The following is a 21,001-nucleotide window of genomic DNA, read 5'->3' on the forward strand; positions in this document are numbered from 1 at the left end:
TAAATTTGGAGCTGACACGCACAAAATCAGCCTTTACGCTGACGACATTCTGCTGTCCCTCACCGATCCGATGCAATCCCTGCGTGCTCTCTTTGTGGAGCTTCATGCCTTTGCCCTGGCCTCAGGTTTTAAAATCAACGAAGCGAAGTCGGAAGCCCTGAACATCTCACTGCGTCCGGACGTGGTGGACGAGATTAAGTCCGAATTCAAAATACAGTGGTCGGACGCATCCGTCCCCTACCTGGGTGTCCGCCTGTCCCCAACTGTGCGGGGCACTGCGCGAGTCAACTATGAGGCACTCACAAACAAACTGCGGGAGCAGCTACGGCGATGAAAGCCGCTTACGCTTTCGTGGCTAGGCAGAATTGCCGCAGTCAAAATGACGCTGCTACCGCAGATCTTATATCTGTTCCAGACGCTCCCCTTGAATCCCCCGGCTGGCTGGCTGCAACAGACCCAATCGGAGCTGTCGCGATTCATTTGGAATGGCCGCCGACCGCGGTTTAAGCATACCCTCGCCACTTTGCCCCCAGCTAACGGGGGGGTCAGCGTGCCCGACCTCACCCTGTACTTCCAGGCGGCGCAATTGCGCACCTTCATGGAGTGGTTTCAACTGGAGTCAGGCAAGCACTGGCTCTTCCAGGACCAGGCGGTGGCAGGTCGTACCCTTCAGGGCGTGCCTTTCCTGCCACGCCAGCACAGGGCCCCTAACTTGTACGCCTCAGAAATCACAAGCACCGCCCTGAGAGTGTGGGATAGAGTGGCCGTGGTCAGGGGACTGACCGCCTTTCCCTCGCCTATGACCCCCATTTTCGAAAATCCTGACTTCACGCCAGGCTTGGACACAGGAGCATTTACGACTTGGCGAACGACGCCCTGTAGGGCGGCGGGCCACATGTTTGACCTCAAGGGGATTCTCCTGTTCCAGCAAGTCAAGACAGACTACGGTGTGGCCGAAACGGTACCTGCAGGTGCGGCACTGGGTGCTCCATCCCTCGATCCAGCCTGGTGCCCAACGACACCTCACGCCTTATGAAAAATGGTTGCTGACTCGCACTTCGGATAAGAAATTGATTTCGGACCTCTATCAACAGCTGCTCCTCACTCAGGCCCACACATACAACGCGGGACAAGCCAGGTGGGAGAGGGATCCGGGGCGGCAGCTCACAAGGAAAGAATGGGAAGGGGTGTACCACAGGGCCAGACATTCAGCACACCACACCGGGCTTGCCGAGACTCTAACCAAAGTAGCCACATACTGGTACCACACCCCTGAGAGATTACACCAATGGGATGCCTGAGTTAGCGACAGGTGTTGGAGGGGGTGCGGGGAACTAGGAACACTGGAACACTTGCTATGGAGCTGCGAGGCGCTTCGCTCCTATTGGAACCCCATCCTGGATCTCATAGACGCACACCTAGATACACAGCTGCCGCGCTTCCCAGCCTAAATCATATTAGGCCTCCCGAACGCTCTCATGTACCATCTGAAGTCCTGGAGGGGGCGGCTGATCGCACTTGCTCGGGGGGCAGCGGTCCAGAACATTGTGGCCCACTGGAGAGCAGTCCAGGCTCCACAACAGCTGGGGTGGCTCCACCGGCTCTGGGCGATCCTTGGGATGGAGAAACTGTCACTGGCAGCGGCAGGGAGGGGGGCGGACTTTGCGGAGTTCTGGTGACCATTCCTCGCCCTACTTACGGGGGAATTCCGTGAGGTGAGCTGCCCACGCTACTTGTGTCTGCTGCGCCTTGCCGAAACACCTCTCCCGGAACCCAAGACACGCTCCCACAAGCGCACAGGCCCGACACGCGCAGCGCCACCTGACCAATAGTAGGCGATAGTTGCCTATCACTTATTCCCGAAATGGACAAGGAGAGGGGAGGGTAAGGGTGGGAAGGGTAGGGGGGGTTGTTTACAGTTCTATGTTTCTTTAATGTTGCACTAATACTACACAGCCTGCACCTCTGTAGCACCTCTTATGACGCGGCCGGCCCGGTTGGGTTGTAGGCGGCTTGCTGTGTTAACGAACAGTGTGCCCCGCTGGCCATGTCACGGGTGTCAGTGGGGTCTCAGACTATGGCTGCCCCAGAGTGGCGCCGGCCCACATGATATTTTGGAGGTGCATAATGCTTGCCTGTGCTCAATAAAAGATTTCATACATAATGTATATTATTTGTACCACAACTTTATTTGGGCCACCGCTCATCTATGGGTTGGATTTCATTGAATGCATAATAATGAGCTGCATGAATAACATTGACAACATTGAAAGATGGCGCGCCCCTTTTCTTGTTGTGGCGTAAGTCCCCTGTCTATGTCGATGTCCGAAATAATGTGTGTTTGGCGTTAAAAAACATGTCGACATGAGTCTCAGTGTAACACACACTGACGAAGGCAGCACACCGAAATGCGTCTGTGTGTGCCCCTGCCGCGTAAATAAGATCTACATATTTGCCCTCCGAGTGCTGTTTTGTCCTTTTGCAAAGATCAAGGGGAGTTGGAGAGTTATATATATATATATATATATATATATATATATATATATATATATATATATATATATATATATATATATATATATATATATATATATATATATACATATTTAGAGCAGGAGAAGATCCTCACCCTGCCTTGAGTTAGTGTTGCTTTCACCACATCTGCACCAGCAAGTGTGTGTTGAATTATTGGTGTAATGTTAATTTAGTCACATTTCAATATAAATCACACAGCCCAGTGGAAGAGGGTTAGGGTTTGATGAATTGTTGGGAAGGGGTATTTGAGGGAAAGGTTTGATAAATACAAACACTACACATGGACAACACATAATCCTGGCAAACGACCATCATACATCTGTTAAGGACAGGACTGGACTTGCCATAGCGGGCACCGGGCAATCCCGTGGTGCAACGCTCAGGTGGGGGCCAGTTTTGGGCCCCTGGGGGCTGTTTGTGTTACAGGGCCGTTTTCGCAGCATAGCTGCAAAATCGGCCCTGTACCAAAATCGGCCGAAAACGGCGGTGCAAAAAGCTTGGCTGCACCATAAACCCCCTTGAGTGGGGAGGGGGGCGGCCGAGCACTTTTCCAGGGCCTGTTGTTGTTCCCTGGTTAAGGAAGAAAAAGGAAATGCGTGCATGATGATGACTTGTTGAGTAGTACTAGACTAGTAGTACAGGGCAACAGTATATTAATAGTTAATATTTTTATGCAATTACCCTGCCTGTATGCCCCCAGAGAGACCCAAGTAACATATATTTTATGTTCGGTTGTACCTGGCTTCTATTTAAACTAGCAAAGAAACTTACAAAATATCTGTAGGAGTCAAATATAAGCAAACATAATAAACAAAAACACAATCAGGCATAATAATTGAAGAGAAAAAATGAATGAAATTGAATGATGATATTATAACTATGTTATGGTCAAATTGGAAGTTGCATCTCTGCATTCCTCCTGGTCCTTCCTTCCATGGACACTCCGTCCGTCAATCTTGGGTGCCTGCTTGGAGGATGCGGTTTGGTATGGTAATGTGAGTTGTTTTTCCCAGTATAGCACAGTTTAAAGGCCGACCTGTAAGTGTAGATGGAAAAACAAAAAAGATATTGAAAAATCAAGGAGAAAAGTAAAGTTAAACTGCATAAATTAGGAAGGAGTGCAAAAAGAAACATTTCAGAGGCGGAATGGCTAAATCATGTGTACTCTGTTTCCAGCAGTAACCTACAACAACAACAGGAGCAGGTCTGCCTACCCAACCTCCACTAAGCTTATATTTTGAGCCACACAGCACTGAGCACGCACACACACAGCAAAGTTATTCCATCAATCATCTCCGATCATATTGACTGACTGCGAGTATGGTATGGTCATCATGGTATCCAACTCTGTAGTGTACTGAGTGAGTCCTGAATCGAAAATGCAATGGATCGGCCTGCAGTAGTTCAATTCTCGTTTTGAACAACAAGAAGGGAAACATTGACGAGTCACTTTTTGTGTGTGGATTAAATATTAGTAGACATCATGCAAAACAACACAAACACCAATCACTTAGAGTCAGGGTGCCTTGCATAACATCATTTACCTGTTCTTATGGGGCATTCCCTCTAGGCTTGGAAAGGAGGATAGCTAGAGTCAGGTTATTTGGAGGGACTCGACGAGGCAGACACACATTTCACATTTTTTGTACTATTCTCCATCCAATGTCTGGCTTGAGGGGAATGGATTTAGGGCGAGTCAGGACTGGAGCAGGACTTGGAGGAGTGGAGTTATTTCTTCACTAACGGTACAGAGTTGCAACTCCAATCTGGCAATAAAAGAGTAAGATGGTGGTGATGGATATGTTGTGTTTCGAACCAGAAAGACAGTGACACACACAAATAATAAAAGTAAATATTATTCCTTAGCTATATCTTTTTGGGGAGCTGCTTTAGGGGAGTCAAAGCAAGACAGAAAGTAAAAAGTCGAAAGCCTAGTTGTCAGGGAAGTGTAGCTCATCCTCAAACTCTGGTTGTTCACCCAGAAGTAGGTTATCTAACACACTACTTCCATGACCTGAATCACTGTCATCATCTTCCTGCTATGCTACTTCAAGTAAAGTGTAAACCTTTGGTATAAAGTGCTGATTCATTTTGATCATGGTTTGCCTCTCCACATTTTGGGGTGAGAGACTGGTCTTTCTCACTGTCAGAACGGCACCAGCAGCACTAAAAACCAGCTCAGAGGAGACACTTGCAACAGTTCAAGCCAGATAGTTATTGCCAGCCGGCTGAGCACTGGTCATCGGTGCCTTTTTCCATACCAATACAGCAAGGGGTTTTGATCAATGTAGACCTCTTTTGGGTCATCCAGATAGGCCTGGACCATCCACTCCTTGCTCATGGTTGCTCCGCTTTGCGCAGCCTCTTATGCCTTTGCCGCACCACTGGACTTAACAAGCCCTTTCTGTAGAAACCATCCCTGTGACGATTTTAGGGCTGAAGCTACTTTTCTTGTTGTTCTTAGTGTCGTTCGTGGTTTTGGCTGCTGAGAGCCAACCGCACTGCCCTCAGACTCTGAACTTGAACTTTAAGATGGCTGCCCTGCAGTACTTGCTGAGCCCTGTAGTAGCGGGCCTCTAATTCCCAGCCATCCTTCCAAAGCTATCCAAGTTTTATCGTTGGCAACATCCCTGTCTGAAAAAGGAATGAAAGTGTGCAGTAATGGTTTGTACTGTGAATCCAGAATTGTGGCACAAATGTAATGGTTGGATGACACAATGCCTCTTTGCCCCCTTGCATTTTCAGATAAGCGAAGGGTTAACCTCTCCACCAACTCATATGCTTCTCTTTTTGCATCAAACCTGCGTACATTGCAGACACTCCCTTCAGCTGTTCCTGTAGCATTTGCAAAAATAGGATAGCTTGGCCCATAGTACAGTCCTCCTTGCTGACTTCACGTGTGAGGAGCTCTAACAGAACAAGCATCTCTGTCAGGCATTTAACTAGGCCCCATAGGTCCATCTCAATGATCATGCCTTTCATCATAGCATACCCTCTTTGCATAACATATTCAATGATTGGTCTGTACCGCTCAAACTGACGTTCAAGCATGTAATAAGTTGTGTTCCAATGTGTTGGCACATCCTGGATGAGTGCTTTAACTGGCATTCTATCATCACGTTGAATGATCCTCAGCTTTTTCCGCTCTTCGAAAGAATGGCTGAAAGGTGTGCAGATTCTTCTGCAGGTGGTCAGTAAGTTGCTGACTCAGTCTCCTTTTTTCAGAAAGTCTTGAACAATGATTTTAATTCAGTGCGCCAAACACAGGACCCTGAAAAGCCACCATTGGCCATGGCCTTAACTATATTACTGCCATTGTCCATAGCAACAAAACCAACAGTAAGCCATTCAAGGACCTTGCTGTCAAAGTTTTCCAAAATGTTTGCAGCAGTATGAGATTTCTCCATGGCTACAGTTGCATCTTTCCGAGTGGCATTAGAAATATGAGCAGTGTCAACAACACCTGCTGGAGATATCTTTTCTCCAACCCCAACAAAAGAGATCCAGTGTGCAGTGATGCACATGTAATCAGTGGCTTGGAAACTGGTCCCCATGTCTTTTGTCAGATGGACAATGTGAACAGCACTCTGCTGCAAAGCTTGTCCAAGCAATTCCAGCACATTGTGATAAAGTGTTGGAACAGCAACTCTGGCAAAATAGGACTGGCTTGGAACCTTCCGTTTTGGGCAGATGTCTGTCACAAATTCAACTAAACCCGCCACTTCCACAAAAGAAAAAGGGAGGAGGTCTAGAGCTAACATTTTAGCCTGCTTTGCGTTGTATAAACCTGACATTGAGTTGTTGCGTTCAGACTGCCCCTCTTACCTTAACATGCTGAGAATGGTAGCCTGGATGCTCTTCTTTTCTGGTGGTACTGATGCAGGTGACTTCTTGATGCCAGAGGTTGTTAGGCTCAACGCTCGTTTTATTGTTGCGGTACTCTCTTGCCTGGGACCCCTTGGTGTCTCAGCCTGACTCTTGTGCCACTATGACGTTGCTGATGAGGAGGTGCACTGCTGGGGAGAGGGCTACTTTGTGTACCAGAGAAAATGTCTCTCTCTTGTTCACCTTTCACCGTGATGGGATCTTCTACTTCTTCATCCCCACCAACAACGATAGGTAGAGTTTTTTGGCCGCTAAGGTGCGTCTCCCAATGGATCAAGTTTTTTTTTCTGATGGGTTGTTTGGACTCTGGTACCATAGTTTGTTCCAAGCTTCCCCCGACTAATACCTTGTCCACAAATGGAACATATAGCAATGTTCAGCTCCTTCCTGCTAACCAAAAATAAGTCCCAAACTGGGGAGGTCAACTTTCTGGGGCTGCAAGTGCCACTTGCAAAACCGGATGAACTGGTAGGTGGGTGTGAAGTTTGACTCTCTACAGTACCTACTTCTACTGAGCTGGTTGTGGTGGATGTATATCACTGCCGGCGAAATATGGAAGCTGGAGGTGGTGTTGGTGGTATCATCTGTGCTGGTGATATCCATGCCACCTCCCTTACAGCAATTTTGGATAGGGTAATGTCGGTCTCCACAAGGGCGGGACTAATGTCCATGATGACTGGCTCGTCATCATCATCCTCCTCTTCTATATCTACCTTTATAACTCTAAGGTTTTCTGGAACCTTCCTTTTTCCTAGCCTTGTCTTGTGGGCGTGGTGTGTCTCCAACTTAAACAGAGGCGGGATCCAAGCGGTGTCTAGATTATCAGAAAGGAGGGTCGGAGAAGAAGCTGAAGTACTAACCCTCCTTTTTCCTTGCTGGGTATATGGAAGACAATGGATCTTCTAAAAGAGTGGCTTGCTCTTCTTCTTCCTCTACAGGAAGTCGATCTCCTGAACTGCCCCTACTTTGGGATGAACAACTACTATTGGGGGTGGGTGCAGTTGTTGTTGCCCACTAATCCGAGTTCCCTGCATTGTTTGGGTACTATTTTGTGATAACGATAAGTCAATTTTAACATCACAGCTCATCGATGTTGGACTTAGACTGGCTGCTTTTGCAATTTATTTATTTATTTTATTTTTTCCATTTGTAAGGCGCCAAGACACAGCATAAGGATGTCAAGAGAGATTTCTGGCTATTCAAGTTATTGTTCGAATAGCCAGGTCTTAACGTGCTTTCTGAACTTGACATGATTTTCCTCCTTTCGAATGAAGGGAGGGAGTGTGTTCCAGAGGGATGGTCCAAGGTGGGCGAAGGATCTCCCTCCCTTTTTTGCCAGTTTAAATCTTGGTACACAGAAGTTGGCAGCGGATTGCGAACGAAGATTACGCTTGGGAGTATAGGGGTGAGCAAGAGCTAGGAGATATTTGGGAGCAGTACCTGCCTTGATTCTGAACATGTAGTTCAGGGCTTTGAAACGGATTCTGCTTTCAATCCTGAGCCAGTGGAGTTCGCGACGGTAGCTCGAGACTCCAGTATTTTTGGGGATTCTGTGCAGTAGTCGAACTGCAGCGTTCTGGACAAGTTGTAGTCGACTGACTACCGCTTTGTTTGGGCCAAGGTACAGAATGTTGCCGTAGTCAAGCCGTGATGTAATGAGGGCATTGACTACGGTCTTTTGCGTGGAAGAGGGCAGCATCCAAATAATTTTCCTCAGCCATTTGATGATGGTAAGGCAAAGGCCAACAACTTTGTTGGCCTGTTGGCTCATGGAGAGGGAGCTATCCAAGATGACTCCTAGATTACGAACTTGAATCACTGGGGTAGGAAAGTTGCCCATCTGGTTTGGCCAGTGTGAAGGATTCCAAAGATCTTGACGTTTTCCTAAGAGAAGAATCTCTGTCTTGTCTCCATTGAGCTTTAATTGGTTCCTTGTTATCCAATTAAGGATGTTTTGCAGCCCTGATTTGAGGAGAGAAGGGGATGTCGGACAGGATTCAGATAGGGAGAAAATAATTTGGGAATCGTCGGCGCAGGTCATGAGGGTAAGTCCAGATTTTTCGGCTAAGTCCGCTAGGGGTCGGAGGTAAAGGTTAAAAAACAGGGGACTCAGTATAGATCCCTGTGGCACGCCGTGGAGGGCCTTGAAGGTGTCGGAGCAGGCCAGTGAGGATGTTATTTGGAAGGTCCGTTCCGCCAGGAAGGATCGGATCCAGTCAAACGCTTTTCCGCAGACACCATTTCTGTGTAACGCCTTGATGAGGATTTCGTGGGATATGGTGTCAAAGGCTGAGCTCAGGTCTAAAAGTACGAGCACGACCGTCTGACCTTTATCGAGGAGATTCCGGATGTGCTCCGTAACTCCTAGAAGGGTGGTTTCTGTCGAGAAACCAGCCCGAAAACCCGATTGTGAGGGGTGTAAAAGCGAGTTTTCTTCGGTAAAGGTGGATAGGACTGAGTGGACGTGTCTCTCCAAGCATTTAGAGAAGGCAGGGAGCAAGGATATGGGTCTGTAGTTGGCAGGACTTTCTGGATTTGCTGTGGGCTTTTTTAGCAGTGGCGTTATCATGGCATGTTTCCAAAGGTTAGGGTCTGTAGAAAGTTCAAACGAGGAGTTAAGCGTATCCGCGATGATTTCCAAGGAGCGATCGTCCAGTTGTTTGATTATTTTAATCGGAATCGGATCCCTGGGGGAGCCGGACTTGATGTTTTTAAGAATGGTTTTCAGTATATCCACCGAGATGGGGGGCCAGGCTTCCAGGGTGTTTTCACAGGTGGGAGTATGTTCCAGGTCGGGAGAAGAGGGTGGCTCATTATTATTGATGTTAATGTCCCTGATAATTTTCTCGATTTTATCAGTAAAGAAACAAGCTAGATCTTGGCATTGTTGAGTATTCAGTGGGGGAGCCGAGGCTGTGGTTTGTGCACCTGCTAGTTCTTTGACTATATTGAACAAAGTTTTCGGCTTATTAGTTGCTTCCATGATGGTATTAGAAACGAACGAGGCTCGTGCTTTTGCGCAGGCAGTGTGATATAGGTTCCTGGCTTCATGGTAGATCTTTTTTGTGTCAGGGGCGAAGTCTTTACGCCATTGACGCTCAAGTGCTTTGCATTTTGATTTTTCAGTTTTTAGAGAGTCATTGAACCAAGGGGCAGGGTGGAGGTGTCTGTGCCCTTTGATATGGGGGGTGGGTAGACAATGGTCAGTGGCGTCGCTGAGCCATTTGTGAGTAGCTTCCGCTAAACTTTCCATGTTGTGACCATTTCTGGGGGGGTTTTCGTTGAGTGTTGTATTTAATTTTGGCAAGTCCAGTAGCTTCCAGTTTTTCCTGGATGTAGCTGGAAAGTCAGATTGCCCAGTGGAGGTGGGTGGGAGATTTATACTGAATTTAATTAAATGGTGGTCAGACCAACAAATGGGAGTGGTGTTTTGCCATTTTAGTTTGTTAATGTAGGAGATAATGGGATCTAGCAGATGGCCCGCTTTATGTGTAGGGCCAGTATTGACTAAGGTCAGATTTAGGGCCAACAGATCCTCTAACAAATTAGAGCAAAAGGGAATGGAAGGGTCCTCAAGATGTAAGTTTAAGTTGCCAATAAGTGAAAAAAAGTTTGAGGCGATGTAGTAAGAAGTGATATAGTTGGCTAAATTAGATGCCCATTGGGAAGAATTCCCTGGGGGCCGGTATATCAATAAGCCTGACATCGTGAAGTTCGGGTTCAAAGAAATTTTGAAGAAGCCGGCTTCACAATCAGGGATGTCTACTTGTTCTAGCGTACATTTCAAGTCTCTGTTAAAAATGTTGCTATTCCACCTCCTAACTGTTTGTTGCGATCTATCCTAGTGATTGCATAATTGGCGGGGAGGGCAGTAGCAACGTCTGGGCCAGCACTCTCGTGCAGCCATGTCTCAGTCAGGAAGAGGGCGCTAGGGTTTTCATCCAGAAGGAGGTTGAAGATGTCCAGTTTGTGTTTTGGAAGTGAGCGGCAGTTAGTGCTGTAGAACACGTATTTTAGTGCCTCAGCGTTGCGAGGCTGTTTGCGTTTCTTGTTTCTTCTAGCAGTGTCAGGATAGGGTTGGCAGATAGTAGTGCTAAGTTTGCAGTTTTTGCAGAAGGTAACTCCAGTTTTGTGGAGATTGAGAGTAGTGCACCTCGGGTTATTAAGTGGGCGTAGCGCTCTTAGTTCTGTAGGGGATCTTACCAGCCTTTTTTGGGTGGGGGGAGCATAGCCTACTGCCCCATGTCCCGTACTGGCCCGGACACGCACAGACGGGCTAGTCTTTGGCGTGTCTTCGGCGTGCTGAGGGCACGTCCGCTGCGCTCGTCCGCTGCGCCTCCGAGGGGTGTGCATAGTTATGGGGAGGAGGGGGGGCGTGGCTAGCTCTAAGGGGCCTGGCCTCGAGTCTCATGGGAGGTGATGGCGGCTGAGAAATAGCCCTTCCTACATCAGCGCTGGCTTTGCTGTGCAGGACAATGTCCTCAAAAACAACAGAATTAAAAGATTTAGTAAAAACGAACACACAGTGTTAGTAAGATCAACAATGTGCAAATTGCGCAGTATTTTAAAAGTTAAGGAGCAACGACCCCGGCTTCCGCCTCAAGGGTAGCTGTTTGACAACACCGGCTTGTAGTTCAGCGCGGCGTTTTAAGCGTCTGGGAGGGGGCGTGGCTAGCTCTAAGGGGCGTGGCCTCGAGTCTTGTGGGAGGTGATGGCGGCTGAGAAATCACCCTTCCTACATCAGCTCTGGCTTCGCTGTGCAGGACAATGTCCTCAAAAACAACAGAATTAAAAGATTTAATAAAAACGAACACACAGTGTTAGTAAGATCAACAATGTGCAAATTGCGCAGTATTTTAAAAGTTAAGGAGCAACACCCCTGGCTTCCGCCTCAAGGGTAGCTGTTTGACAACACCGGCTTGTGGTTCAGCGCGGCGTTTTAAGCATCTGGGAGGGGGCATGGCTAGCTCTAAGGGGCGTGGCCTCGAGTCTGCAACAGACATGGGCTTGGGCCTAGGTAGGTGGGGTGGGTCCACTGATGCGGGGGTGCTGTTTCCAGCGTGTTCCCCGGACACCACTGCTGCAGACCCAATTTTTGGTTTCCCAAAAAAGGTCTTGGGTAACATACCGGTCTTGGTAAGTGGCAGTGCCTTCTTCTCATTAGCAACTTTCTCGGTACTGGAGGGCCTGGTACCTTTCTTTGGGGCCGTCTTGAAGTTGTCAGCAGCATGCAGTGGTACGAGTTGAAGAGATATCTGTCATCACATGTCACATGACGTCATGCATAGCAGGACTTTTGCCTGGCAGTACAATGGGTGATGATGTCTCCTTTTTTGTTCACTTAAAAGCAAAGAAGCAAGAAGAACTTCAGTGAAACGTGGCATTCATTGTTGTGGTTCAATTACTACTTGTACAACTAGTACAGTGAAACAAATATAATATGCAACTTAGTCTGTGGTCACACTTTTTAGTGTTATTAATAATATTAAAGGTATTACCTCAGTTATTAAAAAACATAACAATACAAAAATAAGGGCGTTGATGGTTTGAGTACTTCTAGTGTACTGTACACTCAGGAAGGATAGGAAAGAAAAAGAACATCAAAAGTACAAATATAACGGACCCAGTTTGGCATTGTGCAACACGTGACGTGGGATTAAGTATTCAGGGAGCTGAGGCTGACAATGGATACAAACAATAAGCCAAGAAGAACAAAGGAAAGACATGCAGGCCTAATGCAGAAGGACAGTGGCTGACTTCACAAAATGGCCACCAACCACATAGCCAGGCCACATCAACAAGAAAGGGAAGACAGACAATACAGGCCTATGGCAAAAGCACACTGGCTGCCTTCACAAAATGGCTGTCAACCACATGGCCAGGCAGGCCGCAACAAGAAGCAATATGCAAAGAGGGACAAAGGAAAGAAGACATGTAGGTCTATGGCAAAAGCACTTTCACCACCACACAATGGCCACCAGCTACATGGTCACTCACAACAACAAGCAGGAGGCCTGGAAAACAATGAAGTCAAGCAGGCCTACGTTGACACAGACTTTACAAAATGGTCCTTAGCCACACAGGTAGGCTCAGCCAAGGCAAATACTGGCCCACTATTATAAACACACTCACACACTGGCCCGACACAGGAGGCATGCTAAACAGCACAGCTTTAATGCAACAATGTCAAAAACAAAAAATCACAGGGCTAAAAAAGGTTTGCAAGTTACACAACATCCACTCATGAAAAAAGTGAAATACAAAAAAAACATTTTTCAATTCAATCCAATGCCATCCATGCCCTAAATAATGTTTAAATTCAACAGACACCACAGAAACAGTTGTTTCATGAACCTGTGAGTAGCTGTGGTCCTACTGGCTAAAAGGCCTATTGGCAGACTACTGGCCGGCTAGTGAATTAAATAAATATTGCAAATTGATTTCAAAAGTTGGACAAAATGTAGTGAACTGTGCACCATGTTTCCTTTATAAAAGACGAAAAATTACTTAAACAAACAACTAGGCCAATAGTGAAACTACAGGCCACCCACCCACCACGATACATTTTCTCAAAAAACAATGAAAAGTACAAAAAAATGTAGATGCAATGCCCCAATCAAACAGACAACACCAATTTTCAAACTTACTTGTGAAATCTCAAATTTAAAACTTCCCAAATCCATTAATATTTGATGCAGCAGAAACAAAGAGGGATCCTTCCAGCTCCGAATCCAAGTGGAAAGGGAGGAGTTTATCAGCTACATTTATGCCAGGTTTTGTGAAATTCTAAAAGCCCGGAATAGCATCCAACCAGGGTCGGCAATCAGGGAGAATGTTGACTTTGATCAGCAGTGTGCTAAATGTGACAAAAGAGTTATCCACTAACAGCCCAGATATCATAGCGGTTAGGCTAAGAGTAGAACAGGTCACACTATAGACATCTGTAATATCTATGTGAGAAGCACCAAAGGAGGCGCTGAATCCCCCCTTTACAAACTCTCAATGAGTTGCTCGACATACGGTGGCCGGCATACCCTCTAATTATAGGTGGAGACTTCAATGTGACTTTTGAGCCTATAGATAAGGATGATATTTATAATGTCAACGAGGAGGACAAAATATGGGCTGTCCCATCTCTTGATTTCCCACCAATAAAAAATGGTCACAATCAACACTTCAAATGAATTAATTGACCTTAGAACACAGACTGAGGGTCATGAATGGGAGAACACATTCATATAGAGGAGGGGAACTGACCTTCATTGTTCCAACTGATGCTAGTCAAATTGACTATATTTTTGTGGATCTCAGGATGTGGCCAACTGTAATGGACATGAATATAGCCAAAAAAAGCAATAGTGATCACAATCTACTAAGCCTAGGTACTGTCTCCCCTTGGGGTGAACCAGAGAGCGCCCCAAGATCAAAATGATCACAAAAGAGGTATTACCTTAGAAAGACAAACGTCACCTCAAATGGCCTGTGGTTATGGGGAACGAGTCTAAACGTAACTATGTAAAGCATGACCTGAAGGTCCACCTGTTTGAAATTCTCTCTTATACGGATGATTGTAAAACACTGGAGACTGTTAGTGCCCTACATGTAAAGCACTTTGAACAACTGGCCTTATGCTTTGTTGACTATTCCCACCACTGATGTTCCAAACGGAGGGAAACAAAAAAGGTAAGCCGTTGGTTCACATTTGAACGAAGGTCACTAAAGAAATGATTGGCTAAAGCCATTGGAACTAAGAACATGTCCTTGGTGCGTGACTGAAGGAGGTCATATAAACTGTCCATAGCTAAGGCTAAGCGAGGCTGGGATGAAAAAGCAGTGGAGGCAACTTGGGGAGGCCTGTTCCCATACTGACCATAGGAAATTCTGGGCCCTTATTGGTAGGGGGAAATTAGAAAACCAACCCCAGCTAGCCAATAACATCATGGCTAGTGCCTCACAAGAACACATTGGTGCTCTATACACCAATAATGCTTGCCCTTTTACAGAGCTATACTCCCCCGATCTATCCCTACCTTCAGCAATGATTTCTTACTTTAAGGAGGAAGTCCTGGCTTCTATTGAGGCCATTGTACCAGCCAGAGCTGCTGGACCTGATGGGAGTCAAGGAGATCTATTTTGTTATGAAAAAGACAGCTGGTCAACATACATATTGTCACTCTCTAATGCTGCTGCTGGGGGAGCCCCAATCCCTGACTCATAGAAAAGAGCCAAAGTCGTCCCTGTTTTTAAAAAGGGTGACAGGAGCAATCCGACCAACTATAGGCTCATCAGCTTAATTGATTGCATCCAGAAAGTATTTTATCACTCTCACACTCCACACAAAAAACAGGACCAATTGATAAGGTTTTCATTTTTTTCCTTCTTTATTGGAAAATGGTTTTATTGGGCAAGGGGAGTCTATATGTAGTCTTTATAGACCTGAAGTCAGCATTTGACTTCATGCCTCGGAACAAGCTTTGGTTGGTACTGAAGGACATGGGGATGCCTTCAGAAATCTTGTCATTAGTTGAATGCCTCCACGTAGATAATTACACCAGGGTGAGATGGGGCGGACAGGGTCAAGTTACTGATCCCAAGAAAAACAGTAGGGGGTTCGCCAGGGCTGTGTTCTGGCACCAACGCTGTAGCATTTATATATCAACTAAGTGGTTGATTTCTTAGCCAAAACTCTAGCGGATGTGCCATCCCTAGGGAATAAGAAAATCAGAACACTCCTCTTTACATATGACACCCTCCTTGTTTCTAAAACAGCCATGGGGCTTTAAACACTACTAAATCAATTCAAGTCCTTTTGTGACGAGAGAGGCAATGAAATAAATACTTCAAAAACAAAACTTATGTTGCTAAACTCCCATAAATGATTTAATGGGCGCCTAACTCTAAATAACATATGCCTAGAGAGAGGCAGTTGCTCTGAAAATCCGGGCATCAAACTGTCAGAAGGCATGTCTTGAAAGCAACACCTAATTAAGGTCAACCTAAAGTTTACACAGGTTTACTGGGGCCCTAAGGAATAAACACTGTTGCTCTTATAAAAAACCGTTTGCACCAGCCCTGAAAATTTACAAAACAAGGCTGTAAGTAGCGCTATTTAAGGGGCTGAGCTGTGGGGTTTTGAAAAAATGAAGTATCTAACGTGTAACAGAGAACACGTTTCCCTAGGAACTTGGTGTCTTCCCCCAAGTACACCACTTTGCCCTCCTAAACTGGATACGGGCATTAAATCTGTTAAATATCTAGTAAACTCCACCCGCTTCTATGTTTGGCAGAGACTAGTCTCAACCCCTGAACTGTCCCCATATGCCCTAGCTTAAAGTTTGTTCCTTAGATGCATTTAAGAAAATAGGCTGGATCAGGAATATTAGAAATCTTCTCAATAATATTGGGGTAAAGGGGAGTAGTAGTAATTGCCCAGAACTGCCCACAAAGAAACAAATAAAAGTGATCTACTGGGATTGGGAAACACAAAACGAAGTCAGAGGTAGCAATCAGGGCACACTCAATGAGGATTTTATAGATTTCAAACTATCATGTACCTTGGAAGGTTACCTTGATTTTATTCTGTTATCGGCTGATATGAAGCTCTACATTCAATTTAGGCATGGCTGTCTACCCCTGAATTCATTTACAAATTCATGGCCATGTAACTTTGTTCAGAACAAAGGCTGTCCCTGTTGTGCTCCTCCAATCGAATCGACTGGTCATGCTCTCTTTGGATGCCCTGCATACTTTGGGCCTAGAAGAAAATGGTTAACCCCCTATTTGTAAACAGCTCGGATCCCAACATTATTCTTCAGCTTTGCTCATACTAAAATCAGACACAAGACCTCTGTTTGCAGCAAAGGTCCTCGGACATATATGGGAAATCAGAAGGAAGATCCAAAAGTTCAACCCATAATCCTTCCTAACAGGTCCATAGTGTATTACTTTCAGGCACTGTTAATGGGGGAAATCTACAATAACCTCTACAAAGTGCAGTTTCAATGTGTAGAACCTCAGTGTCATAGTTTATAGCAAACATTGTATTTTTATGCATTAGGCTATATGAATTGATCAGCTACTAGCTTTTTAAAGGTGGCCAATGTTCAAGTTTTTTTAAAGAAAAGGATTGTATTTTACATTTTAGGATATTTGACCAGCTTAGCTCTTTTTTTCCTTAAGTGAAAAAATATTTTTTATTATATGTAATGTTATTGGGTTGTATATATGCATTCTGCACGTTTATGGTCTGATGACTGAAATAAAGTTTATTGAATTGAATTGAGTTTAGCTTCCACTGAAAAAATACTGACTGCCGTGTAAATGGCAATCCTCAAAGAATGGCTCCTTGCGCAAGGAAAATGCATTATTATCGTCACTCCCATGCCAGCCTCAGAGGATGTCACCAAAGCTAGCATTTCTCTCTCTAAGGCCCTCTATCCTATATGGATGAAATGGGCTTCATTCTTACAACTTTGTCTTTGATCCTTCTTTACAAACACAAATATTTCTATAGTATAAGTATATTTTACCATCTACTGTTTTGCCTCCCCATCGCTATACCTATATTGTTGACACTGACGGTTCAGCTAAGCTTGTCATACATTCACCCCAGTACAGAGATCTGGGCCTAAATCCATAATTTTGTTGCACTCCACACCAGCCCAGTTCAGACATGGTCCTCGGAAGCTTGTTTCCAGTCCAGGGAAGACATGGCTTGGCAGTTCGGGCTGGACTGTTCCCATGAGGCACAGGGTCAGACTGATTTGCATATGGCCATGTCTGAACTGGGGTGGTGTGGAGTGAAAAAAAACGATGGATTTAGGCCCAGATCTCTGTACTGGGGTGAATGTATGACATTGTTCTGCATTCTGTCCATCAACTGTGGTTTTTTCATTTGTGGTAAACATTAAGCCCGCCTCCTTGTCGGATTTGGTTCCGACCGACTCGCAATTGGCGGTTCCGCACGAGCGATTACTGTGCTTCCGAACACCATCCGGAAAGACTCCCCTTGACTTCTATGGAAGCCTGTGTTCTGACCGACAACACAGGCTCCAATGGGGGAAATGGGTATCTACAGAAAACCTTGCACCCTGTCGTGGGCACCCCATGGTGCCTGCTACTCAGTGCATGGTATTACAGGGGGTGCCGTAGGTACCTCCATGACCCCCAACCGGAAACCTCCAGATGAAGTTTCCGACAGCCTTTTCGTGTCGGACAGTTGAATTCGGAAAGACTATCAGAATCCGCCATCGTAATTTGTCGGTCAGAAACGCTGTCCATAGAGCTGTATGAATTGGCTCCGACCGACTTGGATTATCCGAGAGCCAGTTGAAACCAATTCCGAATGATCAGGCACATTCCCTTTGTAATCGATTGGTCGGAATTGGCTCTGACTGAGTCAGGCGAATGGATTCCAACACAGTTTAGGAGAATCCGACATTCAGTCTGAGGCTTTCTGCACAACTTCGTAATCGGCCCCTACACTCTCTGAGATTGCACTGCACAGTTGGCTGAACTGAAGGCTTTGCTTCTTGTACTTGAAAATACGGATCCTGAATTCCCTACGCTTATAATGTGTGATTTGTATTACTGTGTACAGACCTTTAATGATAATTTACATTATTGGCAGCAAATTGAAATCAAAGATTAATAGGTAACACAATCAAGCATAAACTGCTTTAGGTTAAGGTGACAAGCTGTATGGATATGTTGCCACTAACTCATATAATACATACATTGAGTCATCAGCATGTTGGAATGCACGAGGTAGGGAATTCTCTTGCTGATGAAGCCCCCAAATCTTCTGTAGGGACAGCTAAAATAGCAGCAGTTACATGCTACAAAGCTCATAATAATTAGAATATTTTGCCACAATGAATTCAACTAAAAAAGCATTCCTTTACCAAAGGGTTTTCCTTCTAAACAGTCTTATCATTTAAGTGACCAGAATGTTCCTCTTGCAACTATTCCTGGAGTTGGCAATCGTTTAATTCCCAACAAGGCTTATTCCAAGAGGCCAAGAAATATGTCCTGTGCTGTGACATCTACCAACAGAATAAAAGCTCCAGCTTGGCTCATCCACTGCAAACATATCTCTTGGTTTAAAATAAGCCCTTTGGCTGTATCTACCTGGATCATTGTGGTCCACTGATTTCAGATACTGCGTTTAAATTAATTTTAGTTGCGGTTGATTCTTGCTCTAGATTTCTCTGGGTATGGCTACAGTACTCAGCTGATGTCTAAACTGTTATAAAAAAAACAGTCTTGTTGGTACATAGGCATGCTGTGCATTCCATTTGGCCCAGGGTCCTGCTTTCACATCTAAAACGTAGCATGATTCAAACACGTCCCTGGTGGTCCAGGTGCATTATTGTTCTCCCTATAGGCCTGGGGGCAGTTCTGTTGTGCAAAGGATGAACCATGGCCTAAAGCAGTCCTTAATGGCTAGAGTTTTAGTTACTGGGCGAGGTTGGTCGAACCATCTTTATGGGGTTCAACAAGCTCTGAATGCCCTCTCTAAAATATCTCTGGGTTGGCGGACCCCGTATGAAGTACTTTTTGGCATCAAGATGTATGTTCCATACCTTGACGGTCCAGAAACTGTGGCGGCTGCCGCAACCTTTGATGTAGATAACGATTGTGCTCTCTTACAAGATCTACAATAGTTCTGTGACGTTCAATTTAGCAAATATTTGCCCACCTCTGCCGCTTTAAGTGCAGATGTACAGACAACAGTTTCCAACTGGCTTCCTAAAATTGACAATCTGAAGACAATTAAAAAGGAGTTTGGTCCAACATACTGTGCTCCTGTCCTGGTCCTCAGCTTACAGGGTACAATAACTGTGAACTTTCTACTGCTTCCTTGTTCGAAAGACAAACACTTTGTCTCCATTGAACATGTCAAATTACACCCTGTGGGTGATTCTACATAGTATGCCACAGGGTGTTAGTGCTCCCACATGAGACATTTCTTTGCACCCGTGAACACCACCGAATTACCTTCTCTCCAGCTGGGGGTAAAGGGGAAGGCTGAGTCCTCCACTGACAACATGACCAAAATAATTACTGTTTTTTCTACTGCAGCTCCTGCAGCTGATGTCATTTGTACTGATCCCCTGAGGGTGGATCCCTGTCCCTTGGATTTTGCAAGTACTGCTGTTGATTTCCATCCTCCACTTTTTCTGCTAAGTACCTCCAGTTACTATATGGATCTAGATGATTTTTCTTTAGACTGTTTTTCGGTTTTGCATCCGCCTCCAGCACAGATTTGTGGTTTAATTTAATGGTTGAAACACACTTATCTAGTCCAACCTTGGATATATGTCTGGCTCATACTCTCCTTGTTTTTTTTTTTGTTCATGTGGATTGGATTTGTGATTGTTTTTTCCTATTAATCAATGTCCACTACCTCCTGGAATGTTTTGCTGTGGAAGTGGTCCACTTGGTGTTGGTATCCCAATACTTTTTTGTTTAAGCAGAAAAGAGACTTTGCCTTCATCAACATTTCAGTCAGTCCAGTGCTTAAATTCTTTGATGCCCCCACTAGGCAACTCATGATCCAAGTCACTGTCATCTCTAGGCTGGATTATGCGAGCTCCCTATTGGTCGGCCTGAATCAGGCAGAGATTGGGCGCCTACAACGGATCCAGAATGCCGCAGCAAGATTGGTGGTAGGCCTACCCAGATTTTGCCCCACCTCTAGTACTTTGCGCTCATTGCACTGGCTCCCGGTGGCCCAGCGGATCCAGTTTAAAGTCCTCTGTATCGCCTATAAGATTCTGAAGGGATCCCCAGCAATGATCCTTACTGCCCTTTTAGCCCATTATATCCCAGCCCGAGCTTTAAGATCTGCAGATTTAGAACTGGCTGTTGTGCCACGCTTTAAGCGGAGTAGGGCAGGAGGGCGTTCCTTTCAAGTTCGCGCGGCGGTTTTGTGAAACTCCCTGCCCCCGGCGATTCGTGCTCTGAGGGATCTGCTCTCTTTTCGCCGTGCGCTGAAAACTTTTTTATTCCCTTAGTTTTTAATGTTGTCTGATTATTGTTTCGTTTCGTTGTGTTGTGCAGCTGCCTTGTCGGGCGCCAGGATGGTCCTTGGCTGGAGCATCTGTGCGCCTAATAAAAACGCATAACATAACATAACATAACATAACATAACATAACATAACATAACTTATGAGGTTGCTTGGGTTAAAGTTCTTTTCAATTTTCAGCCCTACCGAGATCCTGTAGATACCATAAGCCGTATCAGATTCAGATTCAGAAAATCTTCATTTCGGTAAAGTTTTTACCATAAAAGACGTTTAAAACATTCATTTAAAAACTTTGATTAAAAATGGAAATTTATACAGTATAAAGACAAACATGGACGTTTAAAAACAAAGTCCTTATTACACTGTCAAGTCCTTGGTGCATTAGGGTCAGTTGCCAGCCCTAATGCATTTCCTTCTCAGACACCAGATTGCACCCAGATATTTGGCCACTGCAAACACAATATGATCAGACAGATTGGATTTCAGTACTCTATGAGCAACCAAACACTCCACAAAACTCAGATTTCTGCATAGGGGAACTATCCATTTCT

Source organism: Lissotriton vulgaris, chromosome 5, assembly GCF_964263255.1.
Source record: "Lissotriton vulgaris chromosome 5, aLisVul1.2, whole genome shotgun sequence".
NCBI classification, from domain to species: Eukaryota; Metazoa; Chordata; class Amphibia; order Caudata; family Salamandridae; genus Lissotriton; species Lissotriton vulgaris.